Consider the following 6,342-nt stretch of genomic DNA (forward strand, 5'->3'; position numbering starts at 1 on the left):
CCCAGTGTAAACCACCACTCTGGTGTGTGCCCAAACTCCCTGGAAACTTGACCTGATGGAGAGATGGAGGGACGGAGAGAGAGGTGGAGGGAGGTCTGGAGGCACTATGTACGGTGTGTCCCCATCCGGGGCGGCAGGGTAACCTAGTGGTTAGAGTGTTGGACTAGTAACCGGAAGGTTTCAAGTTCAAACCCCTGAGCTGACAAGGTACAAATCTGTTGTTCTGCCCCTGAACAGTCAGTTAACCCACTGTTCCTAGGCCGTCATTAAAAATAAGAATTTGTTCTTAACTGACTTGCCAGGTTAAATAAAGGTAAAATAAAATCCGGTATGGTGGAGAATTCTCCAACCCTAGAGAGCTAGGAGACCTGAGTCTTTCCTGACAACATGATCTTACTGGACAAAGGAATAACTCTGTATCCTAGTTATAACCTGTTGGACACAGAGTTATTCCTGGCCAGTTCAGACAGTCAGGAAAAACTCCAGAGCCCATAGCCAGCCGACCCAACATACTCCCCAAAACTACACGCTGTCCCAACACAGCTGAGATGACCTCAAGGAGGGAACTTTGGTTCTTTGACCCTGTTTTCTCTTCGTAATGAGCTGTTTATTTTTTAAATGATTAGCTGTTTGCATAATGTCAGTCTTTTTCCATCTTATGTCAGTTCTGTAGTGAGTAGACTGACTGGTCTTTGTTCCAGACTAGCATTGTGTACGTCTTCTGTACTCCCCAGTTTAAGTGTTTGATCATCAATAAGACAATCTGTTACGTTGCTGATTAGTACTTTGCAATATATGTGTTTGTAAAAAGGACAATACAGATGAATTGATTGATTGATTGTAGCATGTCGTGAACAGACTTAACAATGATCAGGGCCCCCAGGTTCTGAACCCTACCGTTGCGTCTCAAGTCACCATGAGGCTTAAAAGCTGTGACCAGAAGGCACCTGTACCTCTGTCCTTCTTGTCCAAGACCAGATAGTATAGTCACCCTTGTCACCTTGAGGGCTGTTATACAGTACACTGGCAACAGGGACTCCCAGTCTCTCTCTCTCTCTCTCTCTCTCTCTCTCGCTCGGCCCTCTCTCTCTCTCTCTCTCTCTCTCTCTCAATTCAATTCAATTCAAGGGCTTTATTGGCATGGGAAACATGTGTTAACATTGCCAAAGCAAGTGAGGTAGATAATATATAAAGTGAATATATAAAGTGAAAAACAATAAAAAATTAACAGTCTCTCTCTCTCTCTCTCTCTCTCTCTCTCTCTCTCTCTCTCTCTCTCTCTCTCTCTCTCTCTCTCTCTCTCTCTGTCTCTCTCTCTCTCTCTCTCACACACACACACACACACACACAGTATCCCTCACAGTCCCTGTGGTCTCTGGTTCGCTCCTAACAGACACTTAGGGCCAGGGCTGAGGCATTTTCCCAGGCCGAGACAACGTACCACGGTGGCAGGCTCAGCCACAGAGAGGCCCTGATTAAAGACCATTGGGACAATGGAGGGAGATGAAGAGGAGAGGGGAGGAGGAGGAGGAGGAGAAAGGGAGGCCAGGGACCGTCGCTGTCTCATATGTACCGGGAAACGTTTGAATTATCCCAGAATGATAGGAAGGAATTCAGACTGGGGCTCCAGAGAGACGACTCTGGATCAATGATCAAAGAAGACTGAGAAGGCAGTGGTGTGTGTGCGTGTGTGTGTGTGCGTGTGTGTGTGTGTGTGTGTATGGCGTGGTGGCATGTGTGTATGGCGTGGTGGCGTGTGTGTGTGTATGGCGTGGTGGCATGTGTGTATGGCGTGGTGGCGTGTGTGTGTGTATGGCGTGGTGGCATGTGTGTATGGCGTGGTGGCGTGTGTGTGTGTGTGTTTGTTGGGGCGGTCGGGAGGGGTTAGAAGTTTGTGTGTGTGTGGGTGTGTGTGTATGGGTGGTTAAGTGTGTCTAAGAGACAGAGTAATGTTATTGTCTATGTTTGAGAGAGAGAAACAGAATTAACTGAGTGTGTGTGTGTATGTGTGTACACTAGTGTGTGTGTGTCTGTGTGTGTGTATTTATTTTGTATGGTGTGTGTGTGTGTGTATATTTATTTTGTATGGTGTGTGTGTGTGTGTATTTATTTTGTATGGTGTGTGTGTGTGTGTGTGTGTCTTTCTCTCTGGCCATTAGGAGACATCTGTTTTTCTCTGCCAGCAATACATCTTCCAGACATTTTATGATCCTATATTTAGACAGTAGAGGACAGTAGTTAGCGTGGTTGTCCAGACCACAGGCTTCCTGTTCCGGTACGGTGAACAGAGAGGGGGGAAAGTAACAGTGTGTGTGTGTGTGTGTGTGTGTGTGTGTGTGTGTGTGTGTGTGCGCACGTTGAAGTCAGTAAGGGTATGGTGCATTTATAAACATCAGTGTGTGTGTGAGCCTGTTAGCTACCTCCAGCCCAGCCCTAGCTTTGTCCCAGTGTAATGACAGACTGGCTGTAATTGAGCTCCGACATAGAGATGACTGGTGGCCTCGCCAGGCTGCAGATACAGTACTATCACACGGACACACACACCACAGACAGACTGCTGGGAGTCCCAACATAGACACACACACACACACACACACACACACACACACACACACACACACACACACACACACACACACACACACACACACACACACACACACGCACACACACACACACACACAGACAGACAGACAGACAGACAGACAGACAGACAGACAGACAGACAGACACACACACAATGATACACTCATGAGCGTGCACACACACATACAGAACAAGATTGACATCCATACTCTCACACAGTTTCACTCCCAGACACACTCCTACATAAACTTCCACACATTTTCACACACTCCCACAAACTATCACAAACACTCCCACACACACTCCCACACACTTTCACAAACACTCCCACACACTCCCACAAACACTCACACACACACTCCCATACATACACTTTTACACACTCCCACACACATTCCCACACACTCCCACACACATTTTCACACACTCCCACACACTCCCACACACATTCCCACACACTCCTACACACATTTTCACACACTCCCACACACTCCCACACACCTTCCCACACACTCCCACACACATTTTCACACACTCCCACACACTGCCCCACACTTTCACAAACACTCCCATACTTTCACAAACACTACCACACTTTCATTCCCACACACTCCCACACAATTCCAGACACACTCACAAACTTTCACACACACTCCTGCCCACTCCCACACACAATCCCACACACTTTAACAAACACTCCCTCACATTTTCACACACTCCCAAACACTTTCACACACTCCCACAAACACATTCCCACACACATACAGTCCCACACACTTTCACACACTCTCACACACACTCTCACACACTCCCAAACACTTTCACACACTCCCACACACAATCCCACACACACATTCCCACACACATACAGTCCCACACACTTTTACACACTCCCACACACACTTCCACACACACTCCCACACACACTTTCACAAACACTCCCACACACACTTTCACAAACACTCCCACACACATTCACACTCCCAGACACTCACACACACACTTTCACAAACACGTCCACACACTCCCACATACACCTGCCCACTCCCACACATAACTTTACACACTCACAAGTACACACACACTCCCTCACACTTTCACAAACACTTCCACACACTTTCACAAACACTCCCACAAACACTCCCACAAACACTCCCACAAACACTCCCACAAACACTCCCACATACACTCCCACACACTTCACAAGCAAAACGCAGCTCTAGCACTTTTGTTTTCTCGGTTCTCTCTCTCCTCCTTTCTCTCTCTCTCCTCCTTTCTCTCTCTCTCTCCTCCTTTCTCTCTCTCTCTCCTCCTTTCTCTCTCTCTCTCGTCCATTCAGTCTCTCTCCTCCATTCAGTCTCTCTCTCCTCCATTCTGTCTCTCTCTCCTCCTTTCTCTCTCCCATCCTCCATTCTGTCTCTCTCTCCTCCTTTCTCTCTCCCATCCTCCATTCAGTCTCTCTCTCCTCCTTTCTCTCTCTCTCTCCTCCATTCAGTCTCTCTCTCCTCCATTCTGTCTCTCTCTCCTCCTTTCTCTCTCTCTCCTCCTTTCTCTCTCTCTCTCTCCTCCTTTCTCTCTCTCTCCTCCTTTCCCCCCCATCCCCCATTCAGTCTCTCTCTCCTCCATTCTGTCTCTCTCTCCTCCATTCAGTCTCTCTCTCCTCCTTTCTCTCTCTCTCCTCCTTTCTCTCTCTCTCTCCTCCTTTCTCTCTCTCTCTCCTCCTTTCTCTCTCTCTCTCGTCCATTCAGTCTCTCTCCTCCATTCAGTCTCTCTCTCCTCCATTCTGTCTCTCTCTCCTCCTTTCTCTCTCCCATCCTCCATTCTGTCTCTCTCTCCTCCTTTCTCTCTCCCATCCTCCATTCAGTCTCTCTCTCCTCCTTTCTCTCTCTCTCTCCTCCATTCAGTCTCTCTCTCCTCCATTCTGTCTCTCTCTCCTCCTTTCTCTCTCTCTCCTCCTTTCTCTCTCTCTCTCTCCTCCTTTCTCTCTCTCTCCTCCTTTCCCCCCCATCCCCCATTCAGTCTCTCTCTCCTCCATTCTGTCTCTCTCTCCTCCATTCAGTCTCTCTCTCCTCCTTTCTTTATCTCTCCTCCTTTCTCTCTCTCTCTCCTCCTTTCTCTCTCTCTCTCCTCCTTTCCCCCCCATCCTCCATTCAGTCTCTCTCTGCTCCATTCTGTCTCTCTCTCCTCCATTCAGTCTCTCTCTCCTCCATTCAGTCTCTCTCTCCTCCATTCTGTCTCTCCCATCCTCCATTCTGTCTCTCTATCCTCCATTCTGTATCTCTTTCCTCCATTCAGTCTCTCTCTCCTCCATTCAGTCTCTCTCTCCTCCATTCAGTCTCTCTCTCCTCCATTCAGTCTCTCTCTCCTCCGTTCAGTCTCTCTCTCCTCCTATCTCTCTCCCATCCTCCATTCAGTCTCTCTCTCCTCCATTCAGTCTCTCTCTCCTCCATTCAGTCTCTCTCTCCTCCATTCTGTCTCTCTCCTCCTTTGTCTCCCATCCTCCATTCAGTCTCTCTCTCCTCCATTCAGTCTCTCTCTCCTCCATTCTGTCTCTCTCTCCTCCATTCAGTCTCTCTCTCTCCTCCATTCAGTCTCTCTCTCCTCCATTCAGTCTCTCTCTCCTCCGTTCAGTCTCCCTCACATTTTCACACACTCCCAAACACTTTCACACACTCCCACAAACACATTCCCACACACATACAGTCCCACACACTTTCACACACTCTCACACACACTCTCACACACTCCCAAACACTTTCACACACTCCCACACACAATCTCACACACACATTCCCACACACATACAGTCCCACACACTTTTACACACTCCCACACACACTTCCACACACACTCCCACACACACTTTCACAAACACTCCCACACACACTTTCACAAACACTCCCACACACATTCACACTCCCACACACTCACACACACACTTTCACAAACACGTCCACACACTCCCACATACACCTGCCCACTCCCACACATAACTTTACACACTCACAAGTACACACACACTCCCACACACTTTCACAAACACTTCCACACACTTTCACAAACACTCCCACAAACACTCCCACACACACTTCCACACAGTGACACACACTTTCACACATTCCCACACACAGTCCCACATACACTCCCACACACTTTCACAAACACTTCCACACACTTTCACAAACACTCCCACAAACACTCCCACAAACACTCCCACAAACACTCCCACAAACACTCCCACATACACTCCCACACACTTCACAAGCAAAACGCAGCTCTAGCACTTTTGTTTTCTCGGTTGTCTCTCTCTCCTCCTTTCTCTCTCTCTCCTCCTTTCTCTCTCTCTCTCCTCCTTTCTCTCTCTCTCTCCTCCTTTTCTCTCTCTCTCGTCCATTCAGTCTCTCTCCTCCATTCAGTCTCTCTCTCCTCCATTCTGTCTCTCTCTCCTCCTTTCTCTCTCCCATCCTCCATTCTGTCTCTCTCTCCTCCTTTCTCTCTCCCATCCTCCATTCAGTCTCTCTCTCCTCCTTTCTCTCTCTCTCTCCTCCATTCAGTCTCTCTCTCCTCCATTCTGTCTCTCTCTCCTCCTTTCTCTCTCTCTCCTCCTTTCTCTCTCTCTCTCTCCTCCTTTCTCTCTCTCTCCTCCTTTCCCCCCCATCCCCCATTCAGTCTCTCTCTCCTCCATTCTGTCTCTCTCTCCTCCATTCAGTCTCTCTCTCCTCCTTTCTTTATCTCTCCTCCTTTCTCTCTCTCTCT

Source organism: Oncorhynchus clarkii, chromosome 18, assembly GCF_045791955.1.
Source record: "Oncorhynchus clarkii lewisi isolate Uvic-CL-2024 chromosome 18, UVic_Ocla_1.0, whole genome shotgun sequence".
NCBI classification, from domain to species: Eukaryota; Metazoa; Chordata; class Actinopteri; order Salmoniformes; family Salmonidae; genus Oncorhynchus; species Oncorhynchus clarkii.